At 38.4% G+C, this 23,651-nt stretch overlaps 1 protein-coding gene and 1 long non-coding RNA gene across 8 annotated transcripts in view; one reads left to right on the top strand and one right to left on the bottom strand.

The window, feature by feature from the left end:
* The window catches only part of ZNF521 (zinc finger protein 521), a 280,467-nt gene that overhangs the window by 253,209 nt on the left and 3,607 nt on the right, over positions 1-23,651 (bottom strand). The window lies entirely within an intron of this gene.
* Positions 13,132-21,682, top strand: LOC309611304. Its single transcript, XR_014234440.1, has 2 exons — positions 13,132-13,256; positions 16,322-21,682. It is a non-coding gene; the product is annotated as an uncharacterized lncRNA (long non-coding RNA).

Here is a 23,651-nt window from a genome sequence, read left to right as displayed (position 1 = left end):
AACTACTGAAGCCCACGCGCCTAGAGCCCGTGCTCCACAACAAGAGAAGCCACCGCAGTGAGAAGCCCATGCACCGCAACGAAGAGCAGCCCCCACTCGCCGCAGCTAGAGAAAGCCCATGCACAGCAACGAAGACCTAACTCAGCCAAAAAAAAAGCAAAACAAACAAACAAAACAAAAGATCCGTTCATTTGCGTTAGGAGTTTCCATTCCTAATGGCAGTTGAGGTAGGAAGATTCTAGAAAGCTGACACTGTCAACCATTTCTTTCCCACAGGCGGCTACACTTCAATAATTGCACATGGACTTAGTTATGTAGTTTTTATAAAGCCCTTTGAGAGTCAGTCATAAGAAATAACTGTACTGCTCTGCTAGCCATTCAGACCTCTGACTTCAGCCCAAGGAGTTATAAATACAACGTCCGTCCCTGTAAGCACTGCTCCAACCCGAACACCACTGCAGGACGGACAGCTTGTTATTCCAACTCTACTGTTGTACTACAAACCCACCCAAAGGGCAATATTTTAAGATACCCGCACACCCCCCTGCACTGCCCCCCACAAACCCCATCATAGCCACAGGCACTGCTCTGTCCTCTGCCCTAAAGGAGGCCACCCAAATCCGTTTCATCCATCACAAATGACCTCTGCCCAACCAACCTGCCGGCCCATCCCTTCAAAAGGGTCCCTATGATGCACTGGACTGAAAGTGTTCGGACTCGGATAAAAGACACAATTATTACTGTAAAAATAAATGGCAGCTCTCTGTTTCCGATTTTGTTAACGTTACTTGTAAATGGAAATTTAAAAGAAGTGTAATTTTTCCCCTTATTATGTTCCCTGGTGGGTGGTTCCTTCCTTCTTCTCATCCTCTTCTTCATAAGGGCTGTTATTGCTACAACTTGGTTTAATAAAATTACAACTTTGGGGAAAATGAAAAATTGCACTGGCTAAAAAGTGTTGGAGGCTATAAACCCATGGACTTCAATTAATTTCAAGTGTGGGATCCGTTTAAGGCCAACCAGCAGAAATTCTGTTCTGTCCATGTAAAAATGAGGTTTCACCACATTTACTTTTTATAACCTATATAAAAGTCAAGTAAAAGTAATGAATATCTAAAAGCCATCTCAGTGGACTGGCAAAGACTATCTGTATTCTTGAAACTCATCCTACATATTTCTCTCTGTGCAACAAGGATTCCATGCCTGATCAAAGTTAAAATGTCAAACCACTGAGAAAACAGCCCAATTTCCAATCCATTTCACTGCCTAGCAATGGACCTCCTTCCAAGCCACTTTTGCATGGAAAAGCACTGGCAAAAGAAAGAAAAACTAAGAGATCATGTGGTTATAATTATTACCAGGCAAGGAATATTTCTGCAGCTCAGTGGTAAAGTAAAACTCTGCTGCTCTCTGTTCCCAGTAGTGTCCATCGCAAAACAACTGCCTCATTAAATCTCTGCAGTAAGATTAATATGCCGTAGCTGCACTACATTTATAACCTGGTACTCTATAAAAAGCACATTTAATGGTAAGAGCCAGAGCCTAGATACAAAGTATTACTATAAAAACTTCTGGCAGTGAGTATGCAGTCCAGGCCCTCTGTCCTTCTTGCTGGAGATATAAATGAGGCTTTTCCTGGTTGACTCTAAGCGTGAGGCTCTACCTTACAAACCAGTACATTTTTATAAGAGTGGCAGAAACACAGGGTTCTGAGGATGATGTAAATATGAACGCAAGAAGACTGCTTAACAACTAAGATTGGCAAGAGATGAATGAACCCAAAATAGTCAAACACAAACACAAACTTAAAATTAAAACTGGACCATTTCCTTATAGTTTGTTCTCTGGTCATAGCCAGCTTTTCACCAAATTAAACAACTATGGCATGAATTACTCAATCTTAAAGCAACCCACATAGTGCCAGTAAGTTCAAAAATAACAGCTAAAATATGCATACTGCCTTAAAAAAAGAACATGTGATGACCATGACCTCCTGGAACTTAATTACCTAAAACTATAAAAAAAAAATAGATGTTCAAGAAAAAGTGGCCTCAACACTACATTACTAGTGGACTGGTAAAAATATGTTTTCGTTATTTTGGAAAGCTGCCTAAGTTTTTTCTTCCAAGGATATCTTCTGAAAATAAAAAGAGTACTATAACCCAGGTCTTATTTTGAGGAACCCTACAGTGAATAAGTAAACAAATAATTTAAACAACTGCATTCCACACTCAAATGTCCCCAGATCACTACAAATGATGCACCTCAAGTTAACAATAATCTTGTGCAAATAATAATGAATTGTCTGATTTTTTTTAACGTCTTTATTGGAGTATAATTGCTTTACATTGTGTGTTAGTTTCTGCTGTATAACAAAGTGAATCAGCTATACATATACATATATCCCCATATCCCCTCCCTCTTGCATCTCCCTCCCACCCTCCCTTTCCCACCCCTCTAGGTGGTCACAAAGCACGGAGCTGATCTCCCTGTGCTATGCAGCTGCTTCCCACTAGCTATCTATTTTACATTTGGTAGTGTATATATGTCCATGCCACTCTCTCACTTCGTCCCAGCTTACCCTTCCCCCTCGCCATGTCCTCAAGTCCATTCTCTATAAAAATAAACGAAATTGAGTTATTTGTAGTGAGGTGGATGGACCCAGAGACTGTCAAACAGAGTGAAGTAAGTCAGAAAGAGAAAAACAAATACCGTATGCTAACACATATATATGGAACCTAAAAAAAACAAAAAATGGTTCTGAAGAACCTAGGGGCAGCACAGGAATAAAGACGCAGACCTAGAGAATGATGTTTTTAAAGCTCACATGTGGTCACAACAACTGGCCTTCTAGGGTTTACTGGCATCTTTAGAAGTCCCACACCTAAAAAGAAAACCAGATACTACTCCTATTTAGAGCAAACCATGTCTGAAAGCACTCCTCCCCTCCAAGTATGTTCAAATCCCATCAACTGGTGTATCTTGATAACTTTCTAAGAACAGAGGAAAAGTGACCTTCGGGATACCAAGAGTTAACAAGGAGCCTCCCTCCTTTTCAAAAACCAAAGGGTGGGATCATTATTTTGCGCTTTCTGGGCTCTACATATGCATTCTCACTGGAAATCCCATAAGATGAAAACAGATTCAGGGAAAATAAATCGTCCACTGTTCATAAAATCGCCAGCAGGCTCTAATGAAGGAACGCGCCATCTGGCCCACACCTACCTGCTACTCTGCTACCTCACTTTTTTCTACTCTCAAGAAAAGGTAAACAAACAAAAGGAAACAAAAACAAAAGCAATCAGTGAGGTGGCCAAGGATGAGCATTCCTGGAACTTTGGCTTCAGGACAGGGACGGCCCTCCCAGGCTGAGACCTGGCTGATGGCAACAGGTCCAAAGAGCTCAAATGGTCAAGGATAAAAACGTGCTCTTTTTACTTTTCCTGCAATGTTTATTTTCTAACCACTCTATTCTGTGAAAGTTATTAAATTGTTTTACAGAAAAAAAGGAAAGAACAAAACAAAAACCAAAAAACCTTTTCATGTACTGTTCTCTCCTTTGTCTCTAAAATCTTCTCAGACAAAAAGAATTATCTCTATGTTAAACAAAATCACACAGTTGAAGTTTAGAATTTCTGTGGTTTTGCTTGATTGTTCTACAGGTCTATCATGATCCTTGAAGACCAAAGAGAAATATCACAGATGCACTATTATGAAGGAGCACATGCCAAACATGAATTTATTACCACTCTTCTTTCTACAATGAAATTCCTTGTAGAAGGATGTTGAGTGGGAGGAAATTAGCCTTGGGAGAGGTTAAAACACACACACACACAAAACAAAAAATATACATGCACATTTTGGAACCAAATAAAACGTTTCTTGGCTTCCAATCAGAATCTTACTCAAATTTCCTTCCTCTTCTTCATCCCTCTTTATCTTTAACACGAAATTTCGAAGAAAGCCATCTTAGCACTCCAACTTTCATACAGAGTATTTATAAACAGATCCCTGCCTTAGTCATTTAACCTTCAATTTGAGTGACTGTGGTTGCCTTGTCACACCTTCAGTAAACAAACATTTTCTGAGCACCCACACAGTAATAGGCATTTGGCTAAGGCCCTCGAGATGCAAAGTCTAAGACCTGGTCCTTGTCCCAAGGAGCTTGCAATCTGCTGCAGAGCTTCCCAACCAGCGGGTCAAAAGCGGGTTCAGGTGTTCAAGGATATTGATCCTTTCCACCCTCGAAGTGGCCACGTACAGCTTGAGATAACTGGAAACTCAGGCCAGTTGCCTCTCCATTTATCCAAGTGTTTCCTTCAAAACGTATCATTTTTCTGCGTGTGCCATGACATGAGAAGGGCTGGCAAGCACTGGGGAAGGGGGAGAGAGAGATGAGTAAACCAATGACTGCAGAAGGAGGGATAACTGCTCGGATGGAGGAGCCCACAGACTTTTAAAAGCCCACAGGCTTTTTTTTTTTATAAATTTATTGATTTTTATTTTTATTTATTTTTGGCTGTGTTGGGTCTTTGTTGCTGTGCATGGGCTTTCTCTAGTTGTGGCAAGCAGGGACTACTCTTCGTTGCGATGCATGGGCTTCTCATTGTGGTGGCTTCTCTTGTTGTGGAGCACGGGCTCTAGGCACACGGGCTTCAGTATCACGTGGGCTCAGTAGTTGTGGCTCGCAGGCTCTAGAGCACAGGCTCAGTAGTTGTGGCACACAGGCTTAGTTGCTCCGCAGCATGTGAGATCTTCCTGGACCATGGTTTGAACCCGTGTCCCCTGCCTTGGCAGGCGGACTCTTAACCACTGTGCCACCAGGGAAGCCCAGCCCACAGGCTTTTAAATCAGATGGTGCAGGGCAGGAAAATGTTACCCAAAGAGTAGCAAAATTGGGCTAAGTTTTAAAGAATGGGTAGCACTGAGGGCAAGTAGAAGATGGCTCTCCAAAAAGAGGAAACATATGTAAAGGCAGAGATGCAAAACATGATGCTTTCCAGGAAGCGCAAGCTCTTCTGTGCTACTCAAATGAAGGGCTCTGGATAGAGAGGAAAGAAAGGGGAGCAGTGGCAGGGACAAGGCTAGAAAAGTGGGCAGATCACGAAGGAACTACTGTGAACTAAATGTTCAAATGTTAACCTTGGCGCTATGAGAAATCATTGAAGGATTTTAAGGAGAGCGACTGATCGATCGCATTTACATTTTAGAGAGATGCCCCACTGGTGATTAAGAAGACGGTTTGGAAAGAGACCAGACCTGGAAGCAGGGAGACCAGTATGGAGAGTCTGACATAATGCAGGGAAGAAGTCCAAGAGAGCAAGCTAAATCAATAGCAGAAAGGAGGTCATGGGAGGCATCCCAGAAACAGGATTCAGAGGACTTAGGACTGACTGTGACCCTAAGAAAATGGGGAGCTGTCTCAGTGACAGCCAGGCATCGGGCATGGTGGAGTCGGTCCTAGAGATGAACTTGCTATCTCGGCTTTAAAATAGGTGTATCAACCAAGGCTAATGACTTGCTTTCTTCACTATCTTCACACCCAGATTTTGCCTTTTATCCACAATCCCAATAAAGCCAAAGCTGGAGACAGACTGGACAGAAATATCACAATCATACCAGCTAACTTTTCAATCTAGTGCGAGAGATTTGCAAAGGCCCCGGTGACACTTCCTGGGACTTAAGAGGTTTTTGGTGAGATTCCTTTTACTTTCGTCTTATTTCAAACACACACAAAGCCAAGGAAACATAAATGCAAAATTTGACTAAGAACAAAAACAGATACTGATTCTAATAGCTCTCTTTTATTCCATCTTTTAGGGGAAAAAAAATTAACCCTTAGTTTAAGTTAACATGATTCCACATGTAGTTCATGATCCTTTTTGAAAGACAAAGTAATCACACTAGACCGCTACTGTCAATAATATAAAGCCAAATGAAAACATTAGAACATTCACATTAAAAGGCTTAGCCTTCATGTGGAAGAAAACAGTGCGAGAAACCACAAAAAATGATAACAAGTCAACAGGGCAAATATGAGATGGAAACACTAAAATGGGGACACAAACTCAAAATTATCTAACCTAATAGAAAAAGAAAAAAATTACCCTGCAAAGGTTTTGTTTTGCTTTTCCCCTAGATGAAGGGTTTCCAGGGAACTCTCCAATGTCTTTTTATTGTTGTTTTTGTTTTGTTTTGTGAGGCTTCTTGGCATACACCTTTCTTCTCGCCAGATTTGAGACTCTTGATTCTTCCAGTTACCCTGATGCCTTCATGCTCAGCGTCGCTGGCTCACTGAGAAGGGGCTGTTGGTAACATCTGAATATAGTCCCTAACTCCCTACAAAAACAAACAAACAAACAAAACCAACTTCTACATCCCTATGCTCAATATTAAGCCAAGCCTCATGGACCCTTTCTTCCATTTTATATCAGAAAAAATATTACATAAAAATATTTTTAATATCCAGATATACAGGTCTAATTTGCTACAGCCAAGTGATTTTAAAACTGCTAACAATCCACTCTGAAGGAAAACAAATTATTTGTAAAAGATTTATGCATAGTTTTTAGCACATAATGACCAGGTACCTTGAAAAATGCTTCTTAGGGCAACTACAACAATAAAGGAAACACGTTTTGAAACTAGGATTCAGGCATTTGGATATCTGGAGAAAAGTCTAGTTATTTCTTCTTTAAATGTAACCAACAAGCCTCAGGTATAGTAGCACAGCAAGGAAGCATTACTCCATCCCAGCCAAAGAAAATCTGGGAAGAAAAGTTTTATATTCCAGGCGTCATACTTTCTGATACTTCTACCAACTGTTCTTATGACTTCAGCTATTTTAGATTAACACCAATCCAATTGTAACAATATTTCTTAATTGGACACAAAGTTACCTATGTCAACAATTACTGAAACACTAGCTTAGGGAGAAAGTTTTGTTTTGAACAAGAAATATCCGTTTGCTGCAATGTAACAATGCTCATCTTTAAATTTCGAGATGATAAACTCCAATCTCATTCACAAATATCATTCAAATATTACCACTCCATTCTCTTTTATTAGTGACTTTGTTTTTGCTTTTGTTTTAATTTGGGAAGTTCCTCTTCTAAATTGCAATGATATATTTGAAAGACGGGACAACTGGTTTTGCCTAAAGATTGTGAATTAAACACCAGATCTGGATGGAGCATTATTATCCCACTAAATGGAATCATATAGCTCAGGAACGTGAAAAACTTTGCTTATTTTTTTCCTTTTTCCCCTTCCGAAGCTCAAACTGGTTCTCAAACAAACTGGGGATCAAACTGTCACTAAAATAAAGTAGAAAATAATTTTAAAACAACATTTTTTTAAGATTTTTTTTCTTTCCTTTCGAGCTGGCACACAAGTAAGTGTACAGCCCACATTTCTAAGAAATGATCCCATTCAGGAAGATAAGAAAGTAGTTTCTAAACAACTTATTTGGTAACATGATGGCTCAGCAAAAAAGAAAGAAGGAAAGAGAAAAATCCTATAAAATAAGGTACATGTTTGTATAATGAAAGATCAGAACAAAAAGTGAGGCTGTGATTTATGACTTATGAGCTATTACAAAATACAAGAAAATTTATGTATAATTGGAAAAAATTCATTTTGTTCTCCTCTAGTTGGGCTAATAAATTTTAAAATATAGGCAACCCTAAATGTCTAAGGTTCCTTCAGCCTGATAAACAAAACAAGAAAGCCCACACAACCAAAAATAAACTATAAAAATAGATCATTATTGATTTAGTACCATTTCTGAAACACTTTCCTTAAGGAATTTGAAACAAAGGGAATAAAAGTGCATCATTTTTTAACTTTTTAACTGCACTTTTCATTTCCTAGAACACAAGAACTGCTTATGTTTGCATGAGTTTAACGTTTTTCTTTAGTTCTAATGCAGTATCTCCAAAAACCAGATTTTAATAAGGCACCTTTTTCCTACAGAATGACAACCTTGCCAAACGTGCATTCCATCTGCATGTATCTGCAGACAAGTAATAAAGACACCAGTGCCATTAGCATAATCAATACACAATTTACAGAGCTACCCAGATAGAACTGAAAGTGAACGTGTATGCCATTATCTTAGTAACTATAAATTAATAGTCGTTTGTGGAAATATATTCCCACTTACGTTGTTTCAATCCTGAATTGTCAAGATAATGAGCATAGATATAGATATAGATAGTATATATTACACATAAACGTTTTAAATGATGATTTATTATCAGATAATCCCCAAATATGCGTAAAGTAAAATCAACTAAATCAATCACACATAAGGCAGAATGGCTGATAAATAACCATATTTAACCATTTTGGTTTTTTACCATGTGCTTTAATAAGCAGAAAATATATATATAAATATACACATATATATAACATTCAGAAACATAATTTTCACTGGAGAAGGAACGTGTTCTCAGATGGTGAGCCAGGAGATCTCACCCTATTTTCTTAAAAGAATAATAAGGACACTAATCTGGTCAATTCTACTACTTGCTGCTTGCAATTTTTAAAAATCCAACCCTTTTGAAAGTTTGTATTTAGCCAACACTATAAAAAAAAAAAAAAAGTATGTGCCATCTCTGAGCTCTCATCCCTAAGACATCAGAATTGGCGTCATTTCTTCAGGGATGGTGACGGGTCATGCCCGATTCCCTCCATAGACGGCATCGATGTCCCACCAGTCCTCGGGACAGCCCACATCCAACACGTGTGTCCATCTTGTCACAACAACAAAGCAAATTTGCATGGAAAAGTGGCATATTTCAAATGAAAGAAAGCAGACATTGCTTCAGGATGGTTACCTGCCACTGGGAAATGTGAATTGGTTTTTCCCCCTAGCTTCTCCACACAGTGTATTTAAAACAGCCAACGTGACATTACCAGGAACTATTCAGCCCAAAGTCAGCTGCGTTGCTCCAATGTTGCAGGCACAGTCATCGGTCACTTCTCCTATCACTCAAACTGGTGGAGGGCTCGACCTAAGTAAATCTCCTGACCTTTCAGTGACAGCAACCAGAACACCTTTGAAAGTCCACTCAACCTCTATAAGGAAATATTTCTGCTGAGAGCTCACCAGCAGTGGGAAAACACTCCTGGGTCCCTCACTCCAGCACCGCACCCCACCCCGACCTTCTCTAAAATACCTCCCAGATCAGCTTTCTGAGGTATGCGATTCTTTTATCTGAAGCCAAAGCCTTTAATCACACAATTAGGGATTTGTCAGGTTTCCGCTGCTTTCAATTCTCTCTCAGGTGTAACTGACTAATATCATTTTTTTTTTTCTTGTAGAAGTAACTTTTGGGGGTTGGGGGTGGAATAGTCTAGGGAACTGAGATCAAAATGCTTAAAGCAAAAAGGAACACAAGAGGGGGGAATGCGGTGGCCAGAGGATTCATTATTTCCACCTCTTGATTTGGCTTAAGATTGGCCTTGGCTTCTTCTATTAGAAAATTCTGAGACTCAAGCCTGCCTATTTTCAAGTCAGGAAATCTACATTCTTTTTCTGCTTCAGCTGTGCTAATGGGATGAGATCTGTATCTGTGCCTCAGTTTCCTCATCTATAAAACTGACACAATGATAACTGACAAGATTCACTTAAGATCAAATGAAATAGATACACAGTGTCTTTAGAAACATTAAAGAGGTGCCCAAATACAAAGTATTTGCCATAAAGAGTGAACTCACCTCTCCTCCAGCTCCATTACCCCCCCCTTTATTGTAGAGAATGGTTACTAAAAGTTGAATATAAAAACTTGCACCATTCCTCTTACGCTTTCTCCAGGAGGGGGAATAGTTTCTGCTCTACACAAAGAGACAAGGCAGCCACAGACTGTGCCATGCACGCCTCAGGACTTTGCAGAAGAGGGAAAGATGAAGAGGAAGAACTGTGTCTGCTTCCTCAGCTTCCCCGTGAGCTTCACCCATAATCAAAAGCTGGTACTACTTACAAACTTTCTAAGAGGCTGCTAAGATACCTGTTAGGCATCTTACATGTGTTACCTAATACAACATGTCCTGTGAAATAGATTCTTACCATTTTATTGGTAAGAAAACTGAGGCTTAGTAGGTTTCATAACATGCAGGATTCAAAACCAGGTCATCAGGCATGGTAATCCTCAGATCAACTCACTGGGACACAGTGATAGGGGACAAAAGCCTGAGACCCTGACAGCTAACACTAGACTAAGGAAGGTAACTCTCACAGGGCAGGAGGTCTAGGATTCTGGCTTTTGTTGAGACGCTGAGAAGGATGGGGAAAGTCACTTTACCTTCTACAGCCTAGAATGTGTACAGCCGCGAGAGGCAATTCCCAGAATCAGAAATCAAGAGACTGAGACTCTTCCCTGTTCTATCACAAAGTCCTGGTGTGACTTGGGATGGGGCACAGAAGCTCTTCCGGTCTTGGAGACGTCAGGGTAGATGGGTGCTCCAGCACCCTTGCCCCGCTCGGGCCACTGCACTTCCCTGGCCTCTCACCTCTTCTCTAACAAGACATCCAGCCGCAGCCAGGGCCGACCTGTTAGGAAACTGAAAGGCCACCCCAGCCCTTTCTAAAGCGTCTTCTAGGATATCTATTTCAAATTATCTCAAAGTGGAATTTCCTTTGTCACTTACTATCATTTAAGGATATTCCACTCATTAAAAGTGGCCTCGCACAATCCTCTTGACTCTCTCCACCCCGATTTTCAATTACTATTTCTTTCACTTCATTTAGCATTAAGATTGAAGGAAAAAGTATAAATGGATATTTGAAAGTCATCTGATTGGATGTGTTAAGGTTTTAGGCTTTGTCCATATAGAAAGACAACTTTATGACAGTTATAATTTAGTTAAAATAAAAAGACATGGTAGTGTCTGCCCAGAGTATCAGACAAATGAGTGCTGAGGTCAACCAGCGGGCAACAGCACAGGCTGGGTTTCTAAAGCCCAAAGGGACAGTCGGAGCCCAGCAATCTGGGAGTGGGGACCGGGTGATTTCATGAACTAAACACAGAGAGGACTGGTGACTACATGAGCACGGGAAGGCAAGGGGAAATAAAAATAAAGCAAACTGAACAGTTAGGACTTACTGCAGAAGGGAATGAAGAAGAAATGAAGAGCAGAGAAAATTCAGACAATCTGCCCCAAAATAAGGTTTCACATAAAATTAAAGCAGCGGCGAGACACAGCCAGGCACGGACTGGTAGGTCACAGCCAGTCAGCAAAACACATTCCATCTTTACACCCTCTCCTCATACCACTTCTAGACAACACAGAATTCCTCTCTGAAGCCTAGAAGAAAATGCTTCTAGATCAATTTACTGATGGGTATGGTGATGTAGAAAATCATCCCCTTGTTCGGCTAATTCCTCTGTAAACTCAAGCCCAGATTTACCTTTTTAATTTAAGGATTATTAATCAATCTACTATAATTAAACCTTCATAATGATACGTGAGTTATTTGTCTCTACCTCCTCTCCCAAGAACGATTAGCCTACCTTTGCAAATTAGCATGTAGTGACGGCCCTTTTGCAAAGAACCACAAAGACAAAGACCTGACTTACCAAGAAGATGGCAGAGGCTCTAAAATTAATTAGCTCTACTTTATGTTTTCATTATCTTTTCATTGGAATTTCTGCAGGAATTTTTCCTTCAGAACTCTCTCTACATTGGCAAAGCAAAGTGGAGCTTGGAATCAAGGGCTGCTTTGGCCAGTGGGAGGGGACTTGTCATGGTGGACTGAACCCAGCGAAGACGTCCACAAGGGACCCATCCAAGGCAGACCTCTGAAAGCTGTGTCCAGCCACACGGGTACCTAGAAATCCACAGAAAAGACTTGTAGCCCATGGGATGAAGGGTTTCCCCACAAAAGGAAGAAGACCTTTGAGAGTGAGAGTAAGAAACATTTACTAGGTATTTCTTATCTGACAGAGACTATTCTAAGAGCTTACATGAATTAACTCTGAATTCTCACAACAACCCTATGAATTAGGTACTTATTATTACTCTCACTTACAGATACAGAAACTGTAGTTCCAAGTGATTTCATAATTTGCCCAAGGTCCACAGACTGAAATTTCAACCCAGGGAGTCTGACTTAACACCCATGGTCTTAACCACCATACTTTATTGACCCATTTACTAAATGTTTGCTAAGCACCTATTATATTTCCACAAATATGCTTGGGTGCTGGACCTAGAAGGGTGAAGGGGGGCAGACAAGGCTCTGAAGCCAGTGTAATGAGAAGACAGAACTAAAAGAATGATCAGGAAAAAGAAAAAACCTTTCTATGTCAGACACAAACTCTATTAGTTACAAGGGAAAGCCTGACAAAACTGAAAATTAAAACATTTAAACTTCTGTATGGCAGAAGAAAAAAAATTACCACCCACAAAGTCAAAAGAAAAACTGGGGGAAATATTTGCAACGTGTAAGTCAGAAAAAGGACTAATTTTCTTATTAACATGAGCTGCTCTTTCAAACCAAAAGATAAAAGAGTCAAGGAAATAAAAAGGCAATTCACAGAAAAATAAATACAAATGGTTGTGTAAACATATGAAAAGATGCTCATAATTACAGAAATGCTAATTAAAATGTCAATGAAATACCATTTTGTTTATTTCACAAGCCACATCAGTAAAGATAAAGTATTTAAACACAGGCACTCTCTAATCCTATTGCTAACAGCAGTGTGAACTGGCATTACCTCTGTGGAGGGCACACTTGCAATATCTATCAAAATGTTAAATGGGTGTTCCCTTTATCCAGCAATTCCATTTTTAGAAATTTACACCATATATATAATCACACATGTTAGCAAGGATGTGTGTATGTTCACTGAAGCAACATTTGTAAATAGTAAAATAAACAAGTAAAAAAATATAAATAAATGATAGAACATCATACAATGGATACAGCTGTTAGAATAAAGCGAGGGCTTCCCTGGTGGCGCAGTGGTTGAGAATCTGCCTGCCAATGCAGGGGACACGGGTTCGAGCCCTGGTCTGGGAAGATCCCACATGCCGCGGAGCAACTAGGCCCGTGAGCCACAACTACTGAGCCTGCGCGTCTGGAGCCTGTGCTCCGCAACAAGAGAGGCCGCGATAGTGAGAGGCCCGCACACCGCGATGAAGAGTGGCCCCCACTTGCCACAACTGGAGAAAGCCCTCGCACAGAAACGAAGACCCAACACAGCCAAAAATAAATAAATAAATAAAATAATAGAATAAAGAGAAAGGTCTTAAGTGTTGATATGGAGGGATTTCTAGGAAATATACTTAGGGAAGACAACATAGAGAGCTCCCACTTTTGTTTGGGAATAAAAGATACCCAAGATACCCACATATATGCATTGCCATGAATGGTCCAGTTCGCTGCCGAAGACATTACCACTAGAATCCTCCTCCTCTAAATAACGGTGGAACACCTATTTAAAGAACAGTTGGTAGGGACAACACATCACCAATATCCCCAGCTTTTTGAAAGTTTGCTTTCCGCCACTTTGATTTTATGAAAGATCTACATCAGTACCTGCTCTCTCTAACTGAAAGAAATCCGAAGACGATTTTCGATTTTAGAAAAGAAGGTGGAAAGCAAGAATAGCATTCGTGAGTTTGTTTTGCAGCAAGTCCAGCCGTTACAGCGGCAGTGCTCACCCCCCAGCAGCAAGAGTGGCACCACCAACTCCTTCCCCAGGAACTACACTGGGCATCGCAGCAACAAGCCACCAGAGCTTTGAACCGTGTCTGTGAGCATCTGTGCTTTATCTCGATTTATTTTGTGCATCTGTTAGCAAGATGTGTCCTAAGGTAATTGCTTCCTTGCTATACACCAGTTCCTATACAAAAGGTTTCATAGGAACGCTCTACTTTCAGACAGACTGCGGGTAAGGGGGACACTATTAGCCTGTCCAGGGTACGGATGCGTCTCACTAAGACTTGGCTTAGAGAATTATGTGGATGGTGATAAGGGTTGTAGCTTCAAACATCCTGTCATAGACTGTCTTTTGGGACTTCGTGAATAATACCATCATGAATAGAGACAACAGAAAATGTTTAAAAAACGTGAGCTGAAAAGTGAAAAAAAAAAGAAGAGGGTTGGTAGGTAGATTACTGTTTTTTATCATCTTTCCGCAGTTTTTCTATGTAAGTTTTCAATTACGGAATATGCTCATGAATTGTTGATGCATTGTCATATTCTAGTATTTGCTCCTTGATGTGCAAAATGTGCTAAGAATTTGTAAAGATCATAAGCAGAAACATATTACATGATTCGTATATATTTTCCTAATTATCTATGAGGTTAAATGGAGAGGAGAGTTGTTAAATTCTCTTACGATGCCAAAATGAGTGAGTTTATCCCATATTTAGACAGCATTATAAGAATTATAAGAAATTCAGATATTTGGAAGAATAAACAGATCTAAGTGATGAAAAACTCAAGAAATATAGTTAGGGTAGTTTACTTAAGAGTGGAAAAACCAGGCCCATGTACAAATGATGGCCAGAGCTTGTACACAAGTTAGTCATGTGCAAATAATAGGTACCATTTGTATGAACTGAATGTATACCATTGTTGCAAAACTAAGTACAGTTTGGAGTTAAACAACATTAAGAGGGACACAAAGAGTCATCTAAATATGTCTTCATAGACTGTTAGCTCTGTGAAACCCATGGGCAACTGGGTCTGACTTTTTCCTTACTGTATCCTTCGCACCTGACACTTAATTGGTACTCAATAAGAATTCCTGTAGCATGCATAAGCATGCTCAATGGTTTCCATTCAAAAACATATTAAACCTCAGATTTGGTTTGAAAGTGCTTCCTCCAGGATCCTTCCCTGACCTCACTCATATCTCTGGGAAATGTTCTCATAACACTAGGGCTTTCCCTTCACCTAATAATAAATTACTAGCATCTGCTGAATTGTTCATTTAATGTATTTCCACTGCTTGGCTGTGACTCCACAAGAGCATAGGCCCTATCTGTCTCCTTCATAGGATCCCCAACTCCTAGCACTCCAGGACTGGTAAATGATGGATGTGCAGTAAATATTTGTTGATTAAACACATGAGTGCATTAATGCATTTGTTTGTGCATTTGTATGCTTGTTTGTTCACCACCTAATTTTAGGCTATGGGGATTCAAAGAAAAGAAACACAGAACTCTGCTCTCAAAAAGCTTATCGACAACCCAGAAAACCAAGGTATTGTCATAGTTTCTATGACATATGAGATATAGAAGGGATAATAAAGAGAGGAGTCATTTTAACTCGGGCGGGTCAGAAAAAGCCCCACAGAAGATGTGAGATGAAATTTAAGAAATGAAAACAATATTCAAGCCTTTATTATCGCACAAAACCAACCTGAGAATCTACAATCTAAGCCTGGAGGAGTGAAGCGAGGAAAATCATTAAAGGTTTGGGAAATGTTGCTTTATGAAAATGGTACCAGCATTTGGGCAAATGGATGGACACGAATTGAAGATGAGGAGCCAACGTAAATCAAACTAAATTAAAATGCTGTCCTTAAAGCAACACACTTTGACCTTGCACAGCTGCAGATTCACACCTATTCCCACTGCAAAAATCCACCCGAGACCCAGGCAAATATAGAGTTGGTGAGTCACTCACATGTACAGACAAATTCTAGTTCAAAGTAGCTGCTGCTATTAGGGCTGCTCCCAGTTGAGATATGACAAACCCCTAGTGGGGTGAATTGGTCACTGGCCCAAGGTTCTCATCTAGAAGCTGAAAGCTGCTCTATGAAAATTCCAGAGTTTGAACAGAGTCAGAATCCTTATAAAGGCCCTGAGAATGGTTCAGTGTGTAGTTCATGTTTCTTTCTGTGTTGGTTCCCTAAATAGGGGGTCTGGACAAGAAATCACAGTGAAAAGTAAGACCTTCTCACCTCTGCTGTTTGATTTTGTTCTCAGCTACAACCCAATTAAGGTTACAATTTTAAAAGCATCCCTCCCCCATTAATATGAATTACTGATCAACTTGCAAGAATTACAATTTTTCAATATGAGAATTCTACGATGTTAGAGAAGGGAACTCAGAAGTCATCAACACATTCCTTTGGTAAAAAAAATAATAATAATAAAGTGATTTTTGGTTCCACAGAAGTTTACTGAGCACTTAGTATGAGTCAGGCACCTGGCTGACCCTCTCCTGGCCTGAGGGACCCACAGGCAAAGACAGAGCTAGGAAGCCATTCCAGGGGTCTGCCAGACCACCACACTCATACTGGATTTTAAATATGCAAATCAGCAAGTATAAAAAAACAGTTACAATTAATGGGAGCTATAAAATGCTGTTATTATCTTGTAATGGTTTTATTTTGAAGATTAAAAATTTGGTATAGTGATGCAATACTTATGAAAATGACATATATGATTTTGGAGGAAGCAAAAGGGATTTCATGTGACCGTCTTTTTCTCCGGTCAGTTACACTCCACCATCACCGCTGATTCTGCACTCACGTCTTTGAACAGGAAGACCATCAAGACAACCAATATCATTATCCCTAAAGTGTCTTATGCTTAAGATCCATGATTCTGTAAAAGTTTATTTCAAGGTATTCACCTATTTCCCTGGGGAAAAATAATTAAACCTGTGCTATGGACATTTCATTACTAACTTGTTTCACTCTTTAGTGTTCTATTCCTGAATATTTAATGGAATGAATTCCTCATGACTTGTTTCACCTCGATTTTATATAGCAATTAGGGACTCTTAATTGAGGTTTAGTTTTGCTGTTTCTTAATATTAATATCATACACATTCTCCAAGAGCCTCCAATTATTTCAAGGATGCCACAAATTCTTTGAAATTTTAAAAAATTTACTTTAGTATCACACAATTAGCTTTTACAAACATTATCTAGATTTTAGGAGGGCTAAAAGATATTGCAAAGTCAATGACCTAAATCCAAAAAGAGTTGGAAATAGATATTCTATTGTATTTAGTGGTTTCAGTTCAAGTGAGCATATCTACCTTTTAATCATAAGAGAAAACAAAGCTCACCATTCTCAAAAAGTATAACTCACCAAACTTTCGGTGCCAAAAATGTTTTTGAAACTCATTTTATCTTACTCTTTTAACTGACCCAACTTGCTGAAAAGTGAATATACCATATACACATATCTCCCACCACTTGCATTGCTTTCTTCCCCCAAATTAAAAAGCAATGGAAAGTATTTAACATCTCATCCAATTTTCAAAACTCTAAGCTTCATAAGAGCAAAGCTTATGTCTGGTTCACAACTGAATATTTGGAACTAGCACAGTGCGTGGGACAAAATAAGCACTAGAAAAAAAAAACAAAAAACAACTTGTTGAATGATGAAATGAGCTCCCTCAGTCTACGGAGAGGAAATCCGAATCCTGGAGAACAGAGGGTAAGGTGACTTGTCAAAAAGTGCAGACAGCAAATCAGAACTCACCCCCTGCGCCCTTTCCACTCCACAGCCATCTCCTTACTGGCACTAATATCCAAGTCACAATACTTATGACCATAACTAATTTTTTGTTTTTATTCTCAACTCTTTCCAGGAATTAATATGCATTCCCTTGAGTCCACAGTTCTTTTTCACCCCTTGCCTCATGTCCGCAAAAAGTACATCTAACTTCGTATATTACACACTGACAGCCCCAAACCACCCTCCACAGAGCAATTTCAGACTCCGTACAACAGCTAATGAACAAAACATTCACTGGAACTCATGACGGCACCACCTTCCCAACCAAAAGTTCTCTTTTGGCTTCACTGGTACTTGGTAGAGTGGTGTTTGTGAATACTTAACTGCCTTAAATGTATAAAAATAAGAAAAGACAAAAGTGTGATACTAGTGATAGAAAGCATATGTCTAATACACTTCTAACAACTGAGACACGCCAAATCATTAGGAATGCTGAAAGCAATTACTATTTAGTCATAGTCATGCACTTACTAGACCTAATCTGGTTCTATTGTAAAGGAAAAGAGTAACATTAAGGAACACATTTGAAATGCTAGAAATTGTTTCTAAGAGTCAACGTATTGTTTAAAAAGTTGTAATATTTTTTAGAGTCCTGGTCACAGCACCCCTTCAGTACAGGAATTTATCGTTCACCTTACTGACCCTTCAGCTCTTCATAGGTTTTCACAAATGTATTCCGTATGAATATATGCGACTGTCTATACTTGAGAATGAGAACCACGTATCTCCTTCGTTCCCGTCAGGTAAATAACTTTCCATCTTGATATATCTCTCATAGTGCACTGATGGGATAAGAAATTTGGGGAAAAGCCAATCTTGAGAAAGAAAGGAGAAATAATTTCAGTGAAATAATGAACCTCAATGGTACAATGATTTTAATTTCTAAAAAAAATTCTATTCTTTACAATGATACCAATTTTTATTAGGCAAAATCCAATTCAATCCATTTTTTTCCTTAAAAAGTGATTAACACTTATGAATTCGCTAACCAAAGTATATTTTAAATAGAACGTCAGAGTATGTTTGTACGTGTGTACATATTGCTTATGTGTATATCTCATACAGAGTTGTGATAACTGAAACCTTTTGATTTCACACATATAAAAATTTTTATTGAAACCAAAACACCAAAACATAATTCCTACAGAATTATGAAAATGAATATTCTGAATGTCAGTCACTTGACCACATTCAGTGGGAGACAGCTATGCTCATGCATGAATAGTATATGCGTTCCAAACCAAATCATCTTCATTTGAAAACAAGACTTTAAATGCTCAACACATGTTCAGCACATACACATGCAACTGACAAATTTACACATACATTTTTCTTTTCAGAATTTTTCAAACCATTTACTATCCCATGAAATTAAAATTGTTGTCCAATTTAAAATAATAATTTTTAAATGTAAGCATTTATCCTTTTTCAGGAGGGGTTTCTAAAAAAGGGGAATTTCTAGACAGTAATATTTGAATCTGGATTTTTTTTTTAATGACCAAATTAGAAACCTCTGCAATCAGACATCTAGAATAGAAATGCCAACGGTAGTGTGTGCTGCCATAATAATGATACCCCCAAGATCAGTCCAGTGCCTGTAGCTGTGGCAGGGTCCCCAGGCAGCTGAGTAACTGCTGCTTGATCATTATGCCTGCTAAAACTGAAGCTACTGAAGTTTTAAAGAATTCATGTCTTACTGAATTTCTTTCATCTCTAATAATTACTAAACTGGCATAATTACTTATACTAGAGGTGAAATGTGATGCATGCTAAAAGCCCAAGCTGCCTAAAATTAAAGTTTAAAAAAAAAAAGCCACAATTCTACTTAGTTTTCAAAGATTTATCTTGTGTTAGGCTTTTATGCCAAGAGTTGCATAATTATTTAAACCATTTAAAAGCGTTCCTTACACTATTTGATTAATACTATAACAGGGCTATTTAAATTTACTAATGTTAACTTTAAGTTTTAATTGCTTTGTAATAATATTGTTGCAGAACGTATTTTAAATCAGACAAGCACACTTTCATTACAGCAAACAAGGTATATGCAATCCTAGCTAGTGTACCATGTAATCCCCAAACAAAAAAACGGGAACATATTTCAGATTTAATTGAAATGGGATTAGAAACTTGCATGCATCCCCCCCACAGAACTAACTTTAACCTTTGACAGCACAATGGGAGTCAGTGGAGAAAAAAATTAAATACATCTGGGAAAATACTTAGCCAGAATATCAGCCTTTGTATCAAAATTTCATTCAAGAGCATTCTTTAACATATTACTTAATGACAACATTTACATTTTAAACAATCCATAAGGCTTCTAAAATATGTTGCAAGTCTTAAAATTATTTTCTCTAAGAAATAACTAAAAACTCAACATGGTATTCATTAAATCCAGCCATGAAGAATGTATTCTATGGCAACAGAATTAGTGACATTAAACCAGCAATGTGAATTCTGTCAGATGAATTAATAAAGCACAGTAAGAGGAAAAACACACCTTTCATAAAATTCTTAATTGATCTTGGTAGAATTGCTCTTTTCTACTATCAAAACCTCTTTCTCCTCATTGCATGGTTTTACATCAAAATGAAAACTCAAGCAAGTATATTTGATATTATGTTTCGATTTATGTCAACAAGTATTTCACTAGAACTTACCAGACTAGCCAATTCTCAAAAACTGACTTCCTTTAAAAATAAAAGGGAGCAAAAATGTTCCTGTAAGTTGAAAAAAAATATCCTACAGATATGCTACAAGACTTGCAATGACCCAAACAAGCAAGCAGAAAGAACTAAGTGTAATTACTGAAAGCAAAAAGTTGAAAAATTCTGTCATCACTATTAGATATCACTGCTGTCAATAACTACAATGGATTTTAAGGGATATGGGAATACTCTGGCAAAACAAAAAAGAAAAATTATTAACAGCTTGCTTTATAAAAAGCTGCTAATCTCAAATCCCTTTGTAATTTCATTTTTACATGTATGCTTTTATGTTCAATATCCTATTTTTCACCCTTTTTTGACTGGATGAATAAAAGCCAACAATCCACTCATGCATCAAACAGATGTTTTTGTTTTTAAGGCCAAGTGGAATCTTATGAATTTTTGTTCCCTCCCTTTAGGAAGATGCTGCCAGAACTGCTGAAATTGTGAAACCAGCATTTTGGAAAAGACTCACTGGACCATCAGTCCTGGAAGTTTGACTAGCACTCATGGGATTTGTGCCAACTGTAATTGCTGTTTTTGTTTATGTAGGATTGTCTACTGATTGGACTATAATCAATTTAATGACTTCAACATCTAGTCAGTATAATTTAGAGGTGGTAGAGGGAAGAAACAGTCCCTGCTTGATAGATGCAAAAAAGTCCAACTGCAACTGTTTGAAGGTGGTACAAACACTGAGCTTCTGCAGTGTTTCCAATCATCAGGCTTTTTAGCATCTAAATCCAAAAGTAAATGCATATATTGCTGTGTGCTGCAGAATTAGTAGAGTATTTTGCCCTCACAATTATGAAAAAGAATATATGTAGATATTTTCTCAATATTTTTTTAAAAACTTACCTTAGGTTAAATCTAGTTATTAAAAAAGGGAGTCATGCTTCATTTATCTAAAAATAATTTTGAGCAAAAATCTATATTGCAGGTTTTAATTAAAAGCAAACTATTACTGTCTTAATGCAATACTTTCCTTACTATGGCATCATTTCCAAAACCAAAACTGAACCTCTAGTGATAAGGAGTTGTTTTTTTTGTTTTTGTTTTTGTTTTTTTAAGAAATAAAACACATAGAGTACAAGAGAACCACTTTTTTTTTCTTTTTTTAGTTATACTTCACCTGTCTACCTATAAGAAAATATATTTTTGACTTTGAAAAAAAATGTGTTTAAATAAGGATTGGAGAGTTTAATGTTTCTATTAAATTTAGGAGCTAGTACAAGCTCCCTGCAGCGGCTTTTTTAACACCTACAATTTCAAGAGCTTTTCCACCGGAGAATACAGCCTAGTAGATAGGTTTTCTGACTTTTGAAAGGTTATGGACTTAAAACCCATTGCCTTTTCTTTCAAATTCTATAGTTTACATTTCTTCTTTAAATTGAGAGCTGAATTTTTGCCACCTCATTATATTTTTGCCACCTCTAAATAAATTACTTCTCCTTTAAAAAAAAAAAAAAAAACACTTTATAAGTACAAAAGAAGGTAAATGGGAAAAAAAAGGTCAATTCTAAGTGTGATAACTTCAAAATGTGCCAAGTTACAAAGGGCTAGCTACTGTGACAGCCAAGTTAAACAAGGTATTTTGGGGCTGTCTTTCTCCCTGGTTCCCACCATTTCTCTATAGAGACCCCTGGTATGGGTTTATGAACACGTGAGGGTCCAGATATCCTAACTGTGTCTTGTGTTTAACTTGGCCATTTACATGTCTAAGTGCTCCCCTCTCTCCTCACCAGCTTTATAACTTGGCTCTTACTGAATATATCACACCTTTATGAAGTGGACCACTTTTTCCTTCTTACAAGTGCTTTTTGGAGTAAATTTCCCCCAAAATTGTTTTTAGCAGGTAAAATGGCAGAGAAACTTCCATCAGAGAAGCACCACAAGAAATAGAATAAAGAGCCAGCAAGAAAAAACAGAAGTAGGTCACAACTGACCAATTTGATGCCACTGATTTGCTACCTCAGAAAACAAGCGGATAGCAGGACTATTTTCAGGCAGGTAATCTATTCAAATCTCGTGGTTACTCTCAGGAATTGAGATAAATAGATAAATAATGCAAATGGGGTAGAGGGTAACTCATTTAATTGTCTGACCATCCATGCCTCTAAATACTGGCTTTAACTCTTGTTTCATTAGACAGAAAGGGTTATTCTGAAGATTCGCAGCATAAGGACAGAATAAGTTTCTTGACTTTGTGTGTGGACTGAGAGAATTTTGATGCTAGGGCTCTGAGAGCAGAAGGGGTAAAACAGTTCCATGTTTCAAAATATAGTTCGCAGCTTTCACAAATAGAAAAGTGAATCTCTTTGGTGTTTAACAGTTTTAATGCACTTTAGAGGACGTAAGGAGACCAAGCAGGGCACGCTCCACTACAGCCAGAAACCTGGCAGCCACTCCCAGGAGGCAGGTTATTAGGACAATTACACAAAAGTTTGCTAAGAACAAAAAATAGTGCACAATTTAAAGTAGATATTCATTCAAAATGCTAAATTTATGAGTACCCAAAATAAATTCAACTATTAATAGAATTTTGGGTAGTCCTTATTTTGAAGGATTTGGTTGAAAACAAAAACTCCAAACTTAACCGTCATTTTGTTTTGTTTGTACCTGCCTTATGTAAACTACTCCCCTGAGACACGAGTTTCAAATTATGATATCAGAAGTGACAGCCATATCAGAAACATCTTTTGAACCTTGTTTGTTAAAGAAATAGTATGGATGTAGGAGACAAGTTGGAGACTGAATGCAGAACTTCATGTTTTATTTAGAAGGGCACATTGCATTTTCATGGTTTCCAATGCCTCCTTCAAACTGGTGAAGAGTAATCTGCAAGGTTCTGAAATACTGTCACTCTAACAAAATCACCGTTTTAATCTCTTAGTTGCAAAACTACTAATCAGTTCTTCGTAAAAGAAACAAATCAAAGCTGGCTTGCTATGCCTGCTGATAGCAAAGTGTTGCTCATTGCTTATTATTATTATTATTACTATGCCAGAATATGTGTCGTAATAATACCTCCCTGGCTTTTCTAGGATCCAAGTGTGACCTTCCAAACAATATAATGGACAGAACACTCCTCGAACACATTTTGGAAAATGGAGACCCTTCCTGGAAGACACAGGGGAAGGAAAATAGTGAAGAAAAGGCTAGAGATTTAACAGGAGCCACCTAGAATGCCATTCTACTGCTCGAAAACCGCTACTAATATCACAATTACTCATCTGACATAGCTCATCTAAATACGTTTTTCCAGGTAAATGCATACCCTGAAGAAAAACAAATCCACTCTTCAGCGAGGACTGTACTATTTTTATTCCTGTCTTCAGCTTCTCACGCCAAAGCTCAGCCAGCCCACCTGAGGCCATTCGCTCTTCTGGGAGCCTTCCAAGCATCTGACAGAGGAGACCACCACTGTGTTCCGTGCCCACA

Source organism: Balaenoptera borealis (assembly GCF_965194805.1).
Source record: "Balaenoptera borealis genome assembly, chromosome: 14".
Taxonomy (NCBI): Eukaryota; Metazoa; Chordata; class Mammalia; order Artiodactyla; family Balaenopteridae; genus Balaenoptera; species Balaenoptera borealis.
Note: the sequence above shows the minus strand (reverse complement) of the source record. Positions and strands in the feature narration are given on the sequence as shown.